The sequence below is a fragment of the Cebus imitator genome, unplaced genomic scaffold, assembly GCF_001604975.1.
Source record: "Cebus imitator isolate Cc_AM_T3 unplaced genomic scaffold, Cebus_imitator-1.0 Scaffold143, whole genome shotgun sequence".
In the NCBI taxonomy this organism is placed as follows: Eukaryota; Metazoa; Chordata; class Mammalia; order Primates; family Cebidae; genus Cebus; species Cebus imitator.
In genome coordinates this window covers 4,388,307-4,410,581 of record NW_016107458.1, presented here as the reverse complement: position 1 = coordinate 4,410,581, position 22,275 = coordinate 4,388,307, and the positions used below count along the sequence as shown (strand labels likewise).

Below are 22,275 nucleotides of genomic sequence, written 5' to 3'. Positions count from 1 at the left end.
TTTTTTTTGAGACGGAGTCTCAGTCTTTTGCCCAGGCCGAAGTACAGTGGCATGATCTTGGCCCACTGCAACCTCCGCCTGGGGTTTGAGTGATTCTCCTGCCTCAGCCTCCCAAGTATCTGGGACTACAGGTGCCTACCACCATGCCCAGCTAATTCTTGTATTTTTAATAGAGACAGGATTTCACCATATTGGCCAGGCTGGTCTCAAACTCCTAAATTTGTGATCCGCCCACCTTGGCCTCCCAAAGTGCTGGGATTACAGGCGTGAGCCACCGCGCCTGGCTCTGCATGCCTGGTTTCTTGCAAGATGCTTTAGAGAACAAATGCTGTGGGACCTGGCTGTTCATTTCCACAGGTGTTTACAAATGAATAGTCAATTTAGGCAAGGATGTAACACATAAAATCTACCCAAGGCCAGAAATAAATTCAGGCATCAACTCCAAATTCTGCTGAGTTACTGATAATCTTACCCGGGCAGGGACCTCCTCAGGAAGCGGAGAGTGTGGTCAGATGTGAAAAATGGAGCCTTGATGACCCAGGAATTCTATTGAATTCCTAGGGCTTTTGTCTTATTCAAGGCAATGGACTCAACTATGGCTATACATTAGAATCTCCTGAAATGATCATTTTCTCAGGTTGCACTTCAGAGATTCTGGTTTAATTTGTCTGAGTCAAGTGTTCTTAAATTTTAGCTTGCATTGAAATCATCTGGTTGCTGGGCACCAACCTCAGAATTTCTGATTCAGTAGAGCTGGGGTGGGACCCAATATATGCATTTCTACTAAGTTGCCAGGTAATGCTGAGGCTGTTGCTCTGGGAACCACATTTGAGAATCAGTGGTTTAGGGTAAGACCCAAGCACAGATTGCTGGAAGAAAAAAATCTCTAAGTAATTTCAATGTGCAGCCAGAGTAAAGAAAAAAAAAAAAAATCCCTTCCTTAGTACTGCTGACTCATGAATTGCAGGGAAACAGTACAAAAAGCCTAACCCTCTTGAATCAGGACACTTCAGAGAATGAATGAAAGACTTCAACTTCAGATAGATTCCCTGAGTGAATCAGATACTGTATGGTAGGTTTGACCTACCTGGGAGGAAAGAATGGTTGAACTCAATTCTTAAACTTTATTTCTGCTGTTTCTGAATTTTACTTCTGTTCAGCCATTAGTCTCCAGTTTTCTGTGATTGTAGAACTAGAACAAAACTCTTTCCAAAAATAGTATCTAACACCTTTACTTCTGAGTAGAAGAGCTATCCAGAAACTTTACCAAGTCTCTGAGGTCATACGAACTTACACATCTCCTGGGTTAAATCTTGCTTTTCAAACTCTGGCTCTGCACTACATCTGATAAAGTATTTGTTGAATGCAGGCTCTTAACCATTTAATCATATTTTGTTAGTACGAGAGATGCTGCTAAAGGAACATTTTGGCTCTTGTACGAAACTGTTACATATATATGAACCAAATGCTTCCAACACAAATGGCACACAAAGAAATGATAATACAGTAGTTGTATAGCACACTGGTGTAACCGCCCAATGGGTTTGCTTTACCCAATTTGTAACCACCCAGTGGGTTCACCTTACCCAGCTGCCTAGACAGAGCCGATTTCTTGAGACAGGGGAATCACAATAGAGAAAGAATCATTAACGCAGAGTCGGCTAAGCGGGAGACTGGAGTTTTATTATTACTCAAATCAGTCTCCCAGAATATTTGGGGATCAAAGTTTTTCAAGACAAAATTTGGTGGGAGGGAGGGGCAGTGAGTTGGGGAATGCTGATTGGTTGGGTCGAAGGGAAATCATGGGGCGTCCCTGTCTTCTTGGGCTGAGTCAGTTCCTGGGTGGGGCAGGGGTCACAGATCAGATGGCCAGTTTCTTGATCTGGGTGGTGCCAGTAGATCCATCACACGGGTAGATCCATCAAGGGTAGAGTCTGCAAAACATCTCAAGCACTGATCTTAGGAGCAGTTCAGGGAAGGTTGGAATCTTGTAGCCTCCAGTTGCATGACTCCTAAACCATAATTTCTAATCTTGTGGCTAATGTCGTAAGGAAGTTTGTTCTGGGAAAGGGCCACTATCATCTTTGTTTTAAACTATAAATTCCTCCCAAATTTGTTCAGGAATGAACAAGCACAACTTGGAGGTTAGAGGGAAGATGGAGTCGTTTAAGTTGGACCTCTTTTACTGTCTCAGTCATAATTTTGCAAAGGCAGTTTCACTGGGGCAAGAGGAAAAGGCAGTTTATAGCTGAAGATAATCACCCAAGGCAACCAACTGTCCCAAGGACTAAGGGCAGTCAATATCTGTGAACTAGTACCAAACAGGCTGCTTAGGAAGTGCTGATGTAGGGAAAGTGCACATGTGTCTCATGTAGACACAGCCTTCTGTAATGAATGATATTTAAAGAGAATATCCTCAATTAGTCATTGTTGGTTTCAATGTATTGTAAATAGCTTAATCTAGATTTTAAAAAATTGAATATTTACTTTTGGTAGGTGTGAACTTACTCCATAACACAGATGTGTGATAAATATTGCCACAATCTTGGAGTAATGATGGAATGGTGAAACGGAGATTACATACTCCAGAACATTCAGGGAAGGATCCTGGTTTTCAGCTCATTGTTGCCACTTCATGGTCATTTGAAAGCAGGTGGTTCCACTCCCTCCATGCCAAGCTTGGGCAACTCTCCCAGTGCTCCCAAGCCACAACACCTAGATATAGGCATTTTTTTTTTTTTTTTTTGAGACTGAGTCTTGCTCTGTTGCTCAGGCTGGAGTTCAGTGGTATGATCTTGGCTCACTACAATCTTCACCTCCTGGGTTCAAGCAATTCTCCCGTCTCAGCCTCCTGAATAGCTGAGATTACAGGCACCCACCACCATGCCTGGCTAACTTTTGTATTTTTTAGTAGTGACAGGGTTTCACCATTTTGGCCAGGCCGGCATCGATAACTGGACATCTGGAATAACCAGATGCCTAGGTATTCACCCCTGACCTTGTAACCCACCCACCTTGGCCTCCCAAAGTGTTGGGATTACAGGTGTGAGACACCATGCCAGGCCCCATGAAGGCATTTCTTCATCCACACATTGCAAGTGAGACACAGGTCTCTGCTAAAATCAAACCCTCCTCTCCAATTCCTTTGGGGGCAGCTTAGTTTAATTCCTTGTTGGTTCCTTGTATATTTTTTCTTCAGGCCAATAATAAAAATGAAGCTAAAAACACCCTCTTCTAGTGAGAAGAGCCCAAATACAGTTTTCCTGATAGGGCTGGAGCTTTTTATTCTTCTCAATCTCTTAAAGTGAGTGGCTAAGAATTAAACAGGTACCACTGTATCAGTAAACTAGCTTGCCTCTTAAAAAAAAAATCTCAGCTGGGCACAGTGGCTCATGCCTGTAATCCTAGTACTTTGAGAGGCCAAGGTGGGTGGATCACCTAAAATCACGAGTTTGAGACCGGCCTGGCCAACATGGTGAAACCCTGTCTCTACTGAAAATAAAAAAATTAGCTGGGTGTGGTGGTGCACGCCTGTAATCCCAGCTATTTGGGAGGCTGAGGCAGGAGAATTGCTTAAGCCTGCAAGGCAGAGGTTGCAGTGAGCCAAGATCATGCCACTGCACTCCTGCCTGGGTGACAAAGTGAGAGAAACCAAAAAAAAAAAAAAAAAAAAGAGAGAAATCAAGGTCTCTGCTTCAAGAACACATGCCTATGGCTGAAACTTAAGAAATTATATGGTGAAATATTATTTTGAATTAAAGACTTTTTTTAGTTATATAAATTCTGCCTTTATGTAAAAGTATAGGATAATCTAATTTTGGACAGATTGTTGCAAATAATGTGTACAATAATAAAGACTTTCCATATGCAAATGAGAAATAAACATTTTCTTTAAGCAAAATGAAATAGGTCTAGGAGTACAGGGAAGAGTTAGAGCAATGTGGCATTCAAATGTCGGTGTGAGTTGGCCTAAGTCTAAAACCAGAGGTGGGCTGCAAGCAAATATAGAATCTAATAGCCAGGAACTAAACTGGATTAGAACCAGGAAGAAGATCTCACAGAAAGGTGAATCTAAAAGGAAGAGTAGGAAACCAGACTGGATAAAAATCCAGGGAATGTTTGAGAATCTAGGTCATAAGAGGTCATTGAGCAGCTTCTCTCACCATTGAGACTTGACCTAGGCCAATGTGTTCATTCAGGGACTGTCTATTTCTTCTAGTAAAAATACTTCCAGAGATTAGAGATAGGAGGAAGTCATGCTTCCTCTTCTACAACATTGTTACTATGATTTATTATAATGAAAACTAGTCTCAGACCTAAACTTTCTACACACACCAGCATGTATTAACAGATAGGCCAAAAGAAAGCAGCTTTTATTTTATTATGCAGCAATTACAGACTCCTATTGTTATTATTTAATTTCCCGCTTCAGTACAAACACTGAGTTCCTATAAACTCAGTGAAGTCCACAGCTGTCTTGGCACTCTAACAAACACCTTGCATGGAAGATTCACTTGGAAGACAAAGCAACTGTATTCTCACAGAAGACAAGCTAAGCTTCCAATCACCTCAAGTGAAAGAACCTGTATTAGGAAGGGTAACATGAGCGTAAACAATTCTAGACCTTGGTGCTACTTAAAAGGCTGCTAGGCTGGACGTAGTGGGTGTGACGCCTGTAATCCCAGCACTTTGGGAGGCCAAAACGGGTGGATCACTTGAGGTCATGAGTTCTAGACCAGCCTGGCCAACATAGTGAAACCCCATCTCTACTAAAAATACAAAAATTAGCTGGGCGTGGTGGCACATGCCTATAGTCCCAGCTACTCAGGAGGCTGAGGCACAAGCATCGCTTGAACCCAGGGGGTGGAGGTTGCGTGAGCTGAGATTGTGCCACTGGACTCCAGCCTGGGTCACACAGCAAGACTCCATCTCAAAAAAAGAAAAAAAGGCTGCTAGGCATCTGGCAATATAACTTGAATACTGCTCATTTCACTGTGAAAAAATGCAACATTCCTTATGGTGCCTGTTGAGAAAGTGAGATATCTAAAGTTCTACACTAGCCTCCTTTGGAGGGTGGCCAACTGACTAAGGTCCTTAGATGTCTAGTTATTCACCCCTCCCTCAGATGTAGACTCCTGATCTGAGTGTTTAAAATGTTAAATAATTGTCCCTAAGGTGTGGATTAATTGACACACATACACCTCAAAATAGCATTTTTACTAGCGAATTCCAGACAAAATCTCAGATACCTTTTAGCTAATAATGTTGGAACCTAATTTTATACCTGACAGTATTTTTTTTCCTCCTAGGTGTGGGAGTAAGATTGATTTTAAAAATAGTTGCCATTACTCAGAAATAGATAAAATGTAATATGCCTTACTATTAGTCAAGGAGCTGAAATCCTACTCAAAATAATTTAAGCAAAGAGCAACATTTAGTAGTTCATGTTCCTGGGGAGAATAGGGAAGGCCCTGACCGTAGCTACTCTGAGCCCAAGGACTCAAAGATATTGAAAGGTCTTCTCATTCTCTCTATTTTTCTCTGTTCTTCTGCTTTGAGTATATATCCTCACAGGTCTATTTCCCTGGGTTTGGGGCTCATTCCCTTCTGTTTCTGCTAGGTTGTTTCACGAGGCATGCAAGCCCCTCTGGCTTCACTTCTTCTAGCTCTGTGAGTCCAGAGCCAAAGGGCCACTCAAGTATCTGCTAGGTAAGGACTTGGATTTTCTCAGCTTATGTCACCTTCCCTAATAATAATCTATGGATAATTCCTCTGGTCAGGAAGTTGAGGTTCAGTCTAAATCTGGGTTGCTAGCTTTATGTTTGGTGGGTTGGGGAGGACTGTTGTGAGAAGGGATAAGGTGCTTGCTTTGGAAGCATATATACTAAAATTGGAACAGGCTGGGTGTGGTGGCTCATGCCTGTAATCCCAGCACTTTGGGAGGCTAAAGTGGGTGGATCACGTGAGGGTCAGGAGTTCAAGACCAGCCTGGCCAACACGGTGAAAACTAAATTTTTCTACTAAATCTATTTTTAGTAGAAATGATGTCTCTACTAAAAATACAAAACTTAGCTGGGGCATGGTGGCACGTGCCTGTGATCCCAGCTGCTCAGGAGACTGAGATTGAGAATTGCTTGAACCCAGGAGGCAGAGGTTGCAGTGAGCCGAGATTGCACCACTGCACTCCAGCCTGGGTGACAAAGTGAGACCTTGTCTCAAAAAAAAAATAATAAAATAGGAACAATGCAGAGAAGATTAGCAAGGCCCTTGCACAAGGATGTCATGAAAATTTACAAAGCATTCCATATATTTTATCTGAAATGTTCTTATCATGTACACACACAAAAACATAGCTATTTCAGATAATGGTTCATTACTTAATTGTTGTGATTATTCCACAATGCACACATGTATCAAAATATCCAGTTGTACACCTTAAATATGTACAAGTCGAATTTGTCAATTATACCTCAATAAAGCAGCAGCAGAAGGGGTGTTACTAAACTGCCTAAAACTGTAGTTGCCACAGCCCCCTCTGCCCTTCCTTTTCTCTCTTTCCTGCCTTTCTATACTTGGGATCTTTAGCTTATGTGTGTTAAATTGCATATAATGAAAAACAAGAAATATCGAAGCTTTCTATGCATTAAGATTTGGTAATATACAAACTTTGATCCACTTTATATTTTTCGGTAGATAGAACCATGTAGAATAGCTGGCATAAGAATTTTCTGGATTTTTTTCTCAAGTGATACTACTAAAATGGAAACCTGCAGATTTTTATAAGCAAATCCAGGCTAACATTGATTCAAAAAAAGCCACCAATATGCTGTAGCAGTGAATACTGCAACCAAACTAAATTTCCTTAATTATAATCGAGTGAATTTGGGACTAGGAAAAACAGCTTGTTTACACATTTAATCATCATCTATAGGTAAGAAGCTCAGAGATTTTCCAGGTGAATGATGCCTCTGATAAATCATCTCTGTCTGCGGACAGTAAAATGACTCAACAAATGCCATATGTAGTGTTTAGCTCTCAAGGAGACCTATGGCCTAGTTGGAACACATCCTGTATGCTGTGCCTACTGGAGAGTAGCATGAACAGATTGCTGGGAATAGGTCCCTCCACATAGTGTCTGTCAGACGTAAAGTGCCAGGTCAAGTAGTGACCACATGCTATGTGGACACTGATTTTTCCACTTCCCTCAGTTACTAAAAAGCTTTGAAGAGGCCGGACGCAGTGGCTCACGCCTGTAATCCCAGCAGTTTGGGAGGCCGAGATGGATGGATCACTGAGGTCAGGAGTTTGAGACTAGCCTGGCCAACATGATAAAACCTTGTCTCTACTAAAAATACAAAAATTAGCTGCACGTGGTGTCAGGTGCCTCTAATCCCAGCTACTTAGGAGGCTGAGGCAGAAGAATCGCTTTGAACTCGGGGGTGGAGGTTGCAGGGAGCTGAGATCGCGCCACTTCACCACAGCCTGGGCGACAAAGGGAAACTCTGTCTCAAAAAAACAAAATTAATTAATAAAAAATAAATTTAAAAAAAAGCTTCAAAGAGGAACAAAGAGAACAAGTTTCAAGAACAGTATCAGACAATAGTAAATTATGGTATGATACTTGACCATTATAACTAATTTACGCCGGTATTGATTTAAAAATGGACAGATGGTATCACTTGCAATTTTAAGTGTTTATAACACAAACTGTTATAATAATTGATACACAGGATTTTCTGGCATGAAATTCCATCACTGAATATATTCTGAAGAGGCGATCCATTATAGCAAAAAAATTACTATTCTTACATGAAAGATAGTAGCCAGGTATAAGTCGGTAAGGCAAATAAAGGTGGAACAGTGTGCTACAAAGCCAAAATTCTACTATGGCCTAGCTGAAAGTATATACTGTTGAGTGTGTGTGAATGATATACTAGGACCTTGCAACTCGAAGTATGGTATGGGACCAGCAGAATCAGTATCACCTGGGAGCTTGTTAAAAATGCACGTTACTTGGCCCCACCTCAGACCTACTGAATCAGAAATTCTGGGAGCTGGGCCAGAAATCTGTGTCCTACAAGCCTCCAGGTGCTCCCAGTTTATGCTACAGTTTGAGAGGCACCATTCTAATTAGTTACAAGCACTCTCCTGATGGCTTGTAGAACTGCCGGAGCAAGAGACTTGAGCGTGTAGAGGTATGTGACGTACAGGTTTCTCTTGCAGCAATAAACCAACTTAGTAGACCACCACTGTTGCAATGACTTCTTCACCCAAATGTCAAACCTAGATGTTAGCTAGGTTGAAACAGCCTCCTTTTCCTTATCACTTTTTTTTTTTTGAGACAGAGTCTCACTGTCATCCAGGCTGGAGTGCAGTGGCGTGATCTCAGCTCACTGCAGCCTCAACTTGCAATGCTCAAGGGATCCTCCTGCCTCAGTTCTTCAAGTAGATGGGACTGCAGGAGGGCACCACCATGCCTGGCTAATTTTTTGTATTTTTTGTGGAGACAGGGTTTGGCCATGTTGCCCAGACTGGTCAAACTCCAAGCCTCAAGCAATCCTTCCGCCTCAGCCTCTCAAAGTGCTGGGATTACAGGTGTAAGCCACCATGCCCAGCTCTTTATTATTTATATATTAATTAAAGACTAAGTTGTAGGTGGGTAGTTTTTGAACCAGTTATCTATTAGCATCAACAAATATTTATTAAATATATGTTATTATCAATATTTTGTTCTAGGAGCAACAAAAGATAGACAAAGTGACCTAAAGGATGATTGTTGTTTAGCACGTGGTTAAGGAGAAAATATAAACTTGAAAAATTAAATGGCGATACCAGATAATAACACAAGAGCTATTCCTAGACATTATGTGACTAATTATAAAATAAGGAGAAAATTCACTGAAAAGGAAGAGATTCCTGGATTGAATAGGTCTGCAAAGACATCACTCAAGGTTTCTTCACTGAGTATATGCTTGGGAATTACCTGCTCCAGGAAAGGCCCTTGGGGTGTGCTAGAGAGAATGTGGAACGTGAACTAGGCTTCTGGAAAAGGCAATTCAAATGGCAGGAACGTTAACAAGCAAAGGTATCATATGAGAAATTTACACAGCAATTCTGGTTGCTCTGTCCTTGCATATCTCCAAGGAAACCTGGACCTATGATTGACCGTTGGCCAACTTTATGCTAACATTGATGATTTTGTTGTATGCACCTAGAGCAATAAACCATGTCCTAGTAGCTTGTCAGGATTGTCTTGCACAAACATCAAGATTGAGGATGTATGCCAGGTTTCATTATCAGGGTCCTGACTTTCAGTTGCCATGGATGGTCATGTAGCAGAATGGACCTATGTGACCAGACTTCCATAAAAGCCTTGGGCTCTGTGACTTGCATTGGGTAGAAAGATTCTACTGGAAGGAAAGCATGTCTTGTATGGCTCTGGTTGGAAAAAACTTGAAAGCCTGTATCTGATCTCCTGGATTTTACCCAATGCCTATCTTCTTTCTGCAACTTCTGCTGTGTACTTTTTGCTGTAATAAGCCTTACCCATGAATATAACCTGATATTGAGCCTTTTGAGTCTCTAAAAAATCACCAAACTAGGGGTGGTTATGAAACCCCTGAAATATGGCCTTTGACAAGATGCAAAATACATATGAATTTTTGAGTAGAAACAATAAATATTAAAATCTGATGGGAAAATTTGATTCTTTTTTTTTCCCATTTATTTATTTTATTGCATGAAAATTTGATTCTTGATTGCTGAATCTTGGTAAAGAATATGTAGGTGTCCATTGTAGTATTCTTTATTATTTTTTTTATTTTTATTTTTATTTTTTTGAGACAGGGTTTTGTTTCAGTCACCCAGGCTGGAGTGCAGTGACACAATGATGGCTCACTGTAGCCTCAACCTTCTGGGCTCAAGCAGTCCTCCAACTTCAGCCTCCCAAGTACCTGGGACTATAGGTGTACACTCCATACCCAGCTAATTTTTATATTTTTTTGTACAGACAGTCCCCTTATGTTGTCCAGGCTGGTCTCAAACACCTGAGCTCAAATGATCTTCCTTCCTCAGCCTCCCAAAGTGCTGGGATTACAGGTATGAACCACTGAAGCTTGCCTCATTGTTCTATTCTTCAAAGTTTCCTATAAGTTTAAAATTTTTCAAAATATAAATTTATGGAAAAATGGGTAGTATTAGGCAAAGAATATTCAAGAAATGTTAGCAGTTGCAAAGTCAATTATCATATGTGTGCATGGACATATATGTGTATAGAATTATAGAATAATAGTTTTACATTTAACCATTAAGTCTGTCCATCTTTTCCTGTATTTGCTTGTATGAGTGTTTTTCATTCTTTTTTTGACCATGTACTCCTGCCTCAGGCAGATGAGGGGCCCTGAGTCCCTGGGCTGGAAGTGGGCCTGAGGCTGTGGTGAATGGAGCCAAGAGGATAATTACCAGGTCAGTTTCCTATGGAGTTTCTGGGTCAGTAGTGCGAAGACCAGTAGTCCAGGGTCAGGATGCCAAATTCAGACAAGGCAATAAAGAAAGAAAGCTCTAAATCAACGTTGATCGTTCTGACAGAGAAGGCAATGCAAAGAGAGTTCAAACAGTCAGACAAACCAGGAATGATTCCCAAGAAAAAAATGCACACAATGGCAATTTCCTTTTTTAACTAGATCCTGCCACAGTTAAAGTGACATAGCCTAAAGTGAGAGATGCAGCTGGGGAGTGATTGGATTCTCACAGAGTTCTCTCTCAGCCTGAGATTGACTAATATTCACTTATATTTTCTTCTTTTTTATTATTTGAGATTTTTACATTTAATTATTTTAATGCGTTTTCTGCTTCTGTATTAAATTTAATTCTTTAATACCTCTAGTTAGAAAACTGCATTTATATATGGGTAAGATTGGTTTATACTGTGCTAGCTCCTCGGTTTTATTAATAAGATATGTATAGTGGTCAAGAACATGAATTCTAGGCCAGCTGCAGTGGCTAATGCCTGTAATCCAGCACTTTGGGAGGCCAAGACAGGCAGATCACCTAGGTCAGGAGTTCAAGACCAGCCTGGTCAACATGGCAAAACCCCATCTCTGCTAAAAATACAAAAATTAGCTGGGCATGCTGGTGTGTGCCTGTAATCCCAGCTACTTGGGAGACTGAAGCAGGAGAATCACTTGAACCCAGGAAGCAGAGGTTGCAGTGAGCCGAGATTGCACCACTGCACTCCAGCCTGGGTGACAAAGTGAGACTTTGCCTCCAAATAATAATAATAATAATTAATTAATTAAACAAGATAGGAACAATGCAGAGAAGATTAGCAAGGCCCTTGCACAAGGATGTCGTGAAAATTTTTTTTTTTTTTTTTTTTTTTGAGACAGAGTTTCACTCTTGTTACCCAGCCTGGAGTGCAATGGAGCGATCTCGGCTCACCGCAACCTCCGCCTCCTAGGTTCAGGCAATTCTCCTGCCTCAGCCTCCTGAGTAGCTGGGATTACAGGCACGCGCCACCATGCCCAGCTAATTTTTTGTATTTTTAGTAGAGACGGGGTTTCACTATGTTGACCAGGATGGTCTCGATCTCTTGACCTCGTGATCCACCCGCCTCGGCCTCCCAAAGTGCTGGGATTACAGGCTTGAGCCACCGCGCCTGGCTATGTTGTGAAAATTTGCAAAGTATTTCGTATATTTCATGGGAAGTGTTTTCATCATGTATAGACACAAAAACATAACTATGTCAGGTGATGGTTCATTAGCTTAATTGTGATGATTATTTCACAATGCACACATGTATCAAAACATCCAGTTGTAAATCTTAAATATATACAATTTTAATTTGTCGGTTATACCTCAATAAAGCAGCAGCAGAAGGGGTGTTACTAAACTGCCTAAAACTATAGTTGCCACAGCCCCCTCTGCCCTTCCTTTTCTCTCTTTCCTGCCTTTCTATACTTGGGATCTTTAACTTATGTGTGTTAAATTGGATATTATGAAAAACAAGAAATATCGAAGCTTTCTATGCATTAAGATTGGGTAGTATACAAACTTTGATCCACTTTATATTTTTCGGTAGATAGAACCATGTAGAATAGCTGGCATAAGAATTTTCTGGATTTTTTTCTCAAGTGATACTACTAAAATGGAAACCTACAGATTTTTATAAGCAAATCCAGGCTAACATTGATTCAAAAAAAGCCACCAATATGCTGTAGCAGTGAATATTGCAACCAAACTAAATTTCCTTAATTATAATCGAGTGAATTTGGGACTAGGAAAAACAGCTTGTTTATTTAATCATCACCTATAGGTAAGAAGCTCAGAGATTTTCCAGGTGAATGATGCCTCTGATAAATATATCTCTGTCTGCGGACAGTAAAATGACTCAACAAATGCCATATGTAGTGTTTAGCTCTCGAGGAGACCTATGGCCTAGTTGGAACACATCCTGTATGCTGTGCCTACTGGAGAGTAGCATGAACAGATTGCTGGGAATAGCTCCCTCCACATAGTGTCTGTCAGACATAAAGTGCCAGGTCAAGTAGTGACCACATGCTATGTGGACACTGTGATTTTTCCACTTCCCTCAGTTACTAAAAAGCTTTGAAGAGGCCAGATGCAGTGGCTCATGCCTGTAATTCCAGCAGTTTGGGAGGCCAAAGCAGATGGATCACTTGAGGTCAGGAGCTCGAGACTAGCATGGCCAACATGGTAAAACCTTGTCTCTACTAAAAATATAAAAATTAGCTGCACATGGTGTTGGTGGCTCTATTCCCAGCTACTTGGGAGGCTGAGGCAGGGAGAATGGTTTGAACCCCGAAGGCAAGGTTGCAGCAAGCTGAGATTGTGCCACTGCACTCCAGCCGAAGCAACAGAGGGAGACTCTTTCTCAAAAAAAAAAAAAAAAAAAAAGGGAATCTCTTTCAAAAAAAAAAAAAAAAAAAAAAAAAGAATTATAGAGTCAGACTGCTTGGGTCCAAATATTGGCTCTAGCACCTAATAAATATTTAGCTACATTAACCTCTTCATACCTCACTTTTTTTTTTTTTTATGAAATGCAAAGAAAATACTACCTGCCTCCAGCTATTGGAATATCACTAGCAATGAATATACTTGATGCCAGATCTTGTTTTATATATGAAATTTTACAAAAGAAAAAAAAAGATAAGAAAAGAACCCAGGGCAGCCAGGGGCGTTGTCTCACACCTATAATCTTTGCACTGTGGGAGGCCATTGAGGGAGGATCACTTGAGCTCAGGAGCTCAACATGCGCAACATGGCAAAATCTCATCTCTAATAAAAATACCAAACATTAGCTGGTCATGGTGGCACACGTCTTTAGTCCCAGCCTAAAGTCTGTTATTTGGGAGGCTGAAGCACAAGGATCTCTTGAACCCGGGAGGTGGAGGTTGTAGTGAGCCCAGATCATGTCACTGAACTCCAGCCTGGGCAACAGAGTGAAACTTTCTCTCAAAAAAGAAAAAAGAAACCAAGGCTTTTGGAAGAAATGTCTGGTTCCACGATTGGCACAGAGAAAAACCAAGATCCGCCTGGAACATATCATGATGCCAAAAAGTAAATGCTAAAAAAAATGACAGGGCATGTTGAAACAACATAGGAGCTAACTTGAAGGGGATCCCAAGACAAATCTGGGACAATTTAAGCAACAAAATAAATAATGATAGTAATAGGTTTTAACTCATGGAATAAAACAAATATCCATAAGTCTGGAGTGATAACAAGTTGAATAAATAAATCATTGGGGGAGTGGAGGAAATTCCTCTTTACAGTAGAATTCCAAGTAATAATTGATGAAGAAGTGATGGAAACAGAAAATTACCATTTGCCAGACACTACAATAAAAATTGTTTCAGGCAAGAGTCATTAACGAATGCAAAAATTGGTGGGCTAAAAGGAGAAATGGGATTTTTTTACATAGTGTCACAGTATCTCCCCAGAAGATACTTATTAACTGGCAAAGAGAAAAATAATGTCATAGTAGAGAAATCTGGCAGACACCACCTTAGTCAGGTGATCCAAGTTAATATCACAGTCATGAGGCCAACATATATAACCTGATTTTAATCAAAAAGAAACATCAGACAAACCCAAAATGAGGAACACTCTGCAAAACTATTGGCACATACTCTTCAGAATTGTGAAGGTCACAAAAGATAAAGATTAAGAAACTATCCCAGATTAAAGAGTAAGGAGACAAGATAGATAAATGTATTGTGTGATCTTTGATCCTGATCCAGGAAAAGGGGCACATAGGGACCGTTGACAAAATTTAAATACAGTTCATAGATTCGTTAGTGGCATTTAGTGTTATTTTCTTGGTTTTGATCATTTTACTCGATTATGTAAGATTAAACATTTGGGGAAGTTGGGTGAAGAGTATACAGCAATTCTTTGTACTATTTTTGCTATTCTTTTGTAAATCTACAATTATTTTATAATGAAAACTTTAAAATACATATTAATATATATATTCATGTTTATGAGTCTTTCTAGGCTCTTCTAACATATATATTAGCAATAGACATATTTGTATAGATAGAGCTTTGTTTTGTTTTGTTTTACAGAAATGGAATTGCATTATACATGACTCTTTTTTGTTCCCACTCAACAATTGTATTAGCTCCTTTTTGGCTGATGGCTTATCTCGCAAAGACCTAGCTTGCTTCCTTCTCCTTAAAGATGGGCCCCTGACAACCGTATCTTTACTATATGACATCATTTCTTGGTTACAGATAATCAGACCATATGAGGATATCTGACCCAAACTAGGACATCAGATTCTTTCTCTTAAGAATTTGAAATTGGGACCATAATATTCTATTCAGACTGAACTATTCTCCTTAGTGAAGGAAATTTTAAAACTTCAAAGCTGAGTTTCAGCTGTAGCCTGATGTATGAATTGAAAAGTAGAGACAGTTGCAAGGCAGAGAGATGAGACCAGAAAGACAGGGACAAGATATGAGAAGGCACTTCCCCTGCTTGAAAACCGTTTTCTTATCTCATGCTCTTTCTGAGGACTTCTGCCTTGGGATTCCACAAGACACATTCAAATTCTTTTTTTTTTTAATTTTTAATTTTTTTTAATATTTTACTTTAGGTTCTGGGGTACATGTGCAGGTCATGCAGGGTTGTTGCATAGGTGCATACTATATCTGACATTTCTCCCCATGTTATCCCTCCCCACCCTTCCCAAAAATTTTTATAAAACATTTCCTTCAAGGCTCATGCCAGCTCTCAAGAGGCAGAGTTCGCATCAGTTATATTTTCAAGACTAATTTGAGGCTGAGCATGCACCCACCTGGCTGGGCTGCAACACCACCTGGGCTTGGCCCCAACCTTGCTCCACAATTGGAGTGGGTACTGGGAGCAGGGAGAGGCCAGGCAGTGGGAGCAGGCACTTTGAGCCTGTGGGGGTGCTGGGAGGTCTTCCTGGGCCCCCAAGAGCACAGAGATGCCCAGATCCACAGCCAGGCTTGGGCCGCTGCAGCTGCACCCAGGGAGCTCCTGCCTCACCAGCTCAGAAGGGGTGGGGGTCCTGCTTGTCCTCGGCTCCCGCCAGCTACATGGAGTGTGCAGTCCCAGACACACCTCCAAGATGGGAGTGGGCACTGATAGCAGGAGAAGCCAGGCAATGGGAGCAGGCAATTCTGAACCTGCCAGGTGTGGTACTGGCACATTTATACTCCCAGCTACTTGGGAGGCTGAGGCAGGAGGACTGGTTGAGCCTGCGAGGTCAACACTGCAGTGACCAGTGATTGTGCCACCACACTCTAGCCTGGGCAACAGAGCAAGACCCTGTCTCCAAAAAAAAAGAAAAATGCTTTAGATTTTCTATTTCTTCTTTCAGCTTTGGTGAGTTGCATTAGCATTTGTCTGAGTCAAACAAATTGGAGGTTGGGTCTTCCATGGTTTGTTCTCTTATTCTACCCCTCTCCTCAATGTCTGTAGGGTCTATTGTGATGTTTTCCTTTTTCATTCTCAATATTGATAAATTTAAGCTTTGTTAATTTTATGTATTATACTTTTGTTTTATATCTCACTGATTTCACTTTTTCATTACTCATTTTTTCTACATTCCTGAGGTTTTGTTTGGATAGTCAGTCTCGAAACAAAGAAACAAGCAAACAAACAAAATGTTGAAGGTTTGTGGCAATCCTGTGTTGAGCAAGCCTATCAACACCATTTTTTCTTTTTCTTTTTTTTTTTTTTTTGAGATGGTGTTTTGCTCTGTTGCCCAGGCTGGAGTGCAGTGGCGCCATCTCAGCTCACTGCAACCTCTGCCTCCCCAGTTCAAGTGATTCTCTTGCCTCAGCCTCCTGAGTAGTTGGGACTGCAGGAGCATGCCACCACACCAGGCTAATTTTTAGTAGAGACAAGGTTTCACTGTGTTAGCCAGGAAGGTCTTTATCTCCTTACCTCATGATCTGTCCGTCTCAGCCTCCCAAAGTGCTAGGATTACAGGCGTGAGCCACCACACCCAGCCTATCAACACAATTTTTTCATAGCATGTGCTCACCTTGTGTTTCTGTGTCACATATTGGTAATTCTTACAATATTTCTATCTTTTTCATAATTATTATATGTTGTGGTGATCTGTGGTCAGTGATCTTTTTCCTATTTTATTTTAATTTTCTTTAGAAATGGGGTCTTGCTATGTTGTCCAGGATGGAGTGCAGTGGTTACTCACAGGCACAATCATAGAGTACTATAGCGTTAAACTCTTGGCCTCAAGTGATTCTTCTGCCTCAGCCTCCTGAGTATGTGGGACTACAGACGCATGTCACCATGGCTAGCTTTGATCACTGATCTTTGATGTTGCTATTTAAATTGTTTCAGGGCTCCACAATCCACATCCATATAACATGGTGAACTTAGTCAATAAAGGTTGTGTGTGTTCTGACTGTCCCACCAACCAGCCATTCTCCCATCTCTCTCCCCCTTCTCCAGCCTTCCTGTGAGACAACAATATTAAAATTAGGCTACTTAATAACCCTACAACAGCCTCTGAGTATTCAACTGAAAGAAAGAGTTGCATGTCTCTCAGTTTAAATCAAAAGCCAGGAACAATTAATTTTTGGACTAAGATTAATGTTAGTTTTCATTTTCTCAAGTTGTGTTAAAAGCCAAGATAGGCCAAAAGCTAGCCTCTTGTGCCAAATAGCCAAGTTGTGAATGAGACGGAAAAGTTCTTTTCTTTTTTCTTTTCTTTTTTGAGACAGGGTCTTACTCTGTGGCCCAGACTAGAATGTGGTGGCATGATCATGGCTCACTGCAGCCTTGACCTCCTGAGCTCAAGCAATCTTCCTACTTTGGCCTACCCCAAGTAGTTAGGATGGCAGACATGAGCCACCATGCCTGGCTAATTTTTAAATTTTTGGTAGAGCCTGGGTCTCGCAAGTTGTTCAGAGTGGTCTCAAACTCCTAGATTCAAACAATATGTCTGCCTTGGCCTCCCAAAGTGCTGGTATTACAGGCATGAGCCACTGTACTAAGTCTAAGAAATGTTCTTGAAAGAAATTAACATGCAAATCGTAAGAATGTGAGAAAGTTAGAAAGGCTGTTGGCAATATGGTGAAAGTTTTAGTGGTCTGGATAGATCAAACCAGCTGCAATATTCCCTTAACTTAAGGGAAAATAGTTAGCAACTCTCTTCAGTTCTGTGAAACTGAGAGAAATAAGGATGCTGCAGAAGAAAAGTTGGAAGCTAGCCGAGGTTGGTTCATGAGATTTAATGAGGAAGCTGTCTCTAAAACATAAAAGTGCAAGGTGAACAGCAAGTGTTAATATAGAAGCTGCAGCAAATTATCCAGAAGATCTAGCTAAGATTATTGATCAAGGTGGCTACACTAAAAAGCAGATTTTTAATGTATATGAAACAGCCTTCTATCAGAGGAAGATGCCATGTAGGACTTTCATAGCTAGAGAGAAGTCAACGCCTAGCTTCAAAGAACAGGCTGACTCTCCAGGTAGGGGCTAATATAGCTGGTGACTTTAACATGAAGCCAATGTTCATTTAGCATTCCAAAACGTCTAAAGCCCTGAAGAATTATGCTAAATCTACTCTGCCTATTCTATTCAAAAAATTCTAAGACCCTGAAGAATTATGCTAAATCTATTAAAGGAACACCAAAGCCTGCCTGATAGCACATCTGTTTACAGTATGATTTACTGAATATTTTAAGCCCACTGTTGAGACCTACTGCTCAGGAAAAAACGATTCCTTTCAAAATAACATTGCTCATTGATAATGTACCTGGTTACCCAAAAGCTCTGCTGGAGGTATAAAAGGAGATTAATGTTTTCATGCCTGCTGACACAATATCCATTCCACAGCTCATATATCAAGGAATAATTCAACTTTCATCTTATTATTTAAGTGGTTGGAGAAAAACTCTCAAAGTGCTTTTTCTTCTGCTCTCACACCACAACAATCAACACAGAAGATATCTGTGACTAAATTTGTGGAGATTTTTTCCTATCAATCAACAAGCAGTGAACACCATGTCTGACACTACTTGAAGGCAGATCAGATCCCAAAGGTTGAAGGCTCAGTCCTCAAGATTGATCGTCAAGATTCAGACACAAGTCGCAAGTCTGGGCCTGGTAAACTTCTGACTGTCTTCAAGTTAAAGTCCCCACAACCCCCTCTTTGGGTTCAATGGAATTGCTGGAGTGGCTCGCAGAACTCAGGGAAATATTTATTAATACATTTACTGGTTTATTATAAAGGACTTTACAAAAGGTACAGATGAAAAGAAGTATACAATGAGGTATGGGGGAAGAAGCACAGAGGTTCCATGTCTTCTCTGAGTGCACCACACTCTAGGAACCTCCACATATTCAGCTATCTGGAAGTGCTCCAAATCCTGCCCTTTTGGGCTTCGTTACATAGACATGTTTAATTAAACCATTGACCATTGGTTTTCAGTTGACATTTGTTCCCCATCCCCTCACTGGAGGTTGGGGGAATGGGGTTGAAAGTCCCACTCCTCTAATCATGCTTTGGGCTTTCCAGTGACCACTCCACTCTGCAGCTATTACTCAACATTAGTCAAACAAGAAGACAGCACTTTGGAGAGTCCAAGGATTTTAGGAGTTGTATGCCAGGAAATGAGGGAAAAGCCCAAATATATATTTCATGATATCACATTAAGAAATAAATTTTATAATGCTATTGCTGCTGAAGATAGTGATTTCTGTGATGGTTCTGGAAAAAATATATTGACTACCTGCTGAAAAGGATTCACCATTCTAGGTGCCTTTTAGAATATCCATGATTCATGGGATAGGTCAAAATATTAACATTAACAGAACTTAGGAAGAAGCTTATTCCAACTCTCATGGTCGACTTTGAGGGTGTTCAAGACTTTAGGAGAGGAAGTAACTGTGGTGGAAATGGCAAGAGAACTAGAAGTGGAGCCTGAAGAATTAGTTGAACTGCTGCAATCTCATGATAAAATTTGAATGAATGAGTAGTTACCTTTTATAGATGAGCAAAGAAAGTGGTTTCTTGAGATGGAATCTACCCTCAAGTGAAATGCTATGAACATTGTTGGAATGACAGCAAGGACTTAGGATATTCCACAAAATTAGTTAATAAAGCAATAGCAGGGCTTGAGAGGCTCGACTTCAATTTTTAAAGAAGTTCTACTGTGGGTAAAATGCTATAAAGCAGCATCTCATGCCACAAAGAACTCTTACATGAAAGGAAGAGTCAATCAATGTAGCACACTTCATTACTGTTTTGTTTGAAGAAATTGCCACAGTGGAGATGATCCAAGATGGCCGAATAGGAACAGCTCTGGGGTGCAGTTCCCAGTGAGAATGCAGAGGGTGAGTGATCACTGCATTTCCAAACGAGTTTTTACTGCCCACAGACCAGGAGATTCCCAGGCTGAAAAGCGCCACAAGTCTCCAGCATGGCTGTTTCAGCAGGCACGGTGGATCTCTGCACAAAAACTCACACAAATCTGAGTGGCCATTTCAACTGGCACCTGAAACACCTAGGAGACCGGGTCACACATTCAACTGAAAAAAAGGGGTGGAAACTGGGAACAAGGTGATCTGGCTTGGTGGGTCCCACCCCTCAAAGACCAGCAATCTAAAATGCTCTGGATTGAGAGTTTCACAGCAAGCACAGCTGGACCCGGGACAGTCCAGCCCTGTGGGGAGAAGGGCGTTTGCCATTACCGAGGCAGTCCAGCATTACTGAAGCAGCCCACCATTACTGAGGCAGTCCATAATTACTGAGGCAATCTGCCATTACCAAGGCAATCCGCCATTACCGAGGCAGTCTGCCATTACAGACAGTCTGCCATTACTGAGGCAGACCACCATTACTGTGGCAGTTCTAACTATACCTCTATAAACAAAACCACAAGGAAGTTCACACAGCAGCTGGGCAGAGCCCACGGCAGCTCAGAAATGCCTCTGCTGGCAGACTGTGAATAGGCTACCTCCTTAAGAAGAGCAACCCCAAGGCACATAATTGTCAGATTCACCAGGGTTGAAATGAAGGAAAAAAATGCTAAGGGCAGACAGAGAGAAAGGTCGGGTTACTCTCAAAGGGAAGCCCATCAGACTCACAGTGATCTCTCAGCAGAAACCCTACAAGCCAGAAGAGAGTGGGGGCCAATATCCAACATCCTTAAAGAAAAGAACTGTCAACCTAGAATTTCGTATCCAGCCAAACTAAACTTCATAAGTGAAGGAGAAATAAAATCCTTTATGAACAAGCCATTGCTCAGAGATTTCATCACTACCAGGCCTGCTTTAAAAGAGCTCCTGAAAGAAGCACTAAACGTGGAAAGGAACAACCAGTATCAGCCACTCCAAAAACATGCCAAATGGTAAACAGCATCAACACAATGAAGAATCTGCATCAACTAATGGGAAAAACAACCAGCTAGCATCAAAATGGCAGGAGCAAATTCACACATAGCAATATAAACCTTAAATGTAAATGGGTTAAATGCCCCAGTCAAAAGGCACAGACTGGCAAATTGTATAAAAAGTAGAAACCCATCTGCATGCTGTATCCAGGAAACCCATCTCATGTTCAAGGATACATATAGGCTCAAAATAAGGGAATGGAAGAAGATTTACCAAGTAAATGGAGAGAGAGAAAAAAAAAAGCAGGAGTTGCAATCTTAGTTTCTGATAAAATATTATTTAAACCAACAAAGATCAAGAGACAAAGAAGGGTATTACATAATGGTAAAAGGATCAATGCAAGAAGAAGAGCTAACAATCCTGAATATTTACGCACCCAGTACAGGTGTACACAGATACATAAAGCAAGTTCTTAATGACCTACAAAGAGACTTAGACTCCCACATAATAATAGTGGGAGAATTTAACACTCCACCATCAATATTAGACAGATCAAAAAGACAGAAAATTAACAAGGATATCCAGGACTTGAACTCAGATCTGGACCAAGCAAACCTAACAGACATTTATAGAACTCTCTACCCCAAATCTACAGAATATACATTCTTCTCAGCACCACATCACACCTACTATAAAATTGACCACATAATTTGAAGTAAATCACTCCTCAACAAATGCAAAAGAATGGAAATCATAACAAACAGTCTCTCAGACCACAGTGCAATCAAATTAGAACTCAGGATTAAGAAACTAACTCAGAACCGCACAACTTCATGGAAACTGAACAACTGGCTCTTGAATGTTGACTGGATAAACAATGAAATGAAGGCAGAAATAAAGATGTTCTTCAAAACCAATGAGAACAAGGACACAATGTACCAGAATCTCTGGGACATATTTAAAGCAGTGTCTCGAGGAAAATTTATAGCAATAAATGCCCACATGAGATGCAAGGAAAGATCTAAAATCGACACCTTATCATCAAAATGGAAAGAACTAGAGGAGCAAGATCAAAAAAACTCAAAACCTAGCAGAAGACAAGAAATAGATCAGAGCAGAAATGAAGGAGACAGAGACACAAGAAAACCCTTCAAAAATTAATAAATCCAGGAGCTTTTTTTTGAAAAAATCAACAAAATAGACCACTAGCCAGATTAATAGAAAAGAGAGAAGAATCAAATAGATGCAATAAAAAATAATAAAGGGGATGTCACCACTGGTTCCACAGAAATACAAACTACCATCAGAGATCACTACAAACAACTCTGTGCATATAAGCCGGTAAACCTGGAAGAAATGGATAAATTCCTGGACACTTGCACCCTCCCGAGCCTAAGCCAGGAAGAAGTCAAAACCCTG

The 22,275-nt window shown here is 40.8% G+C and overlaps 1 non-coding gene and 1 pseudogene across 1 annotated transcript; both read left to right on the top strand.

Annotated features, from left to right (window-relative positions):
* The first annotated feature begins 6,209 nt into the window (after window positions 1–6,209).
* On the top strand, window positions 6,210–6,312 carry LOC119473277. The gene has a single exon (XR_005202475.1). It is a non-coding gene; the product is annotated as a U6 spliceosomal RNA (small nuclear RNA).
* A 4,970-nt stretch (window positions 6,313–11,282) lies between these two features.
* Window positions 11,283–11,380, top strand: LOC119473266 (annotated as a pseudogene).
* Window positions 11,381–22,275: the final 10,895 nt, after the last annotated feature.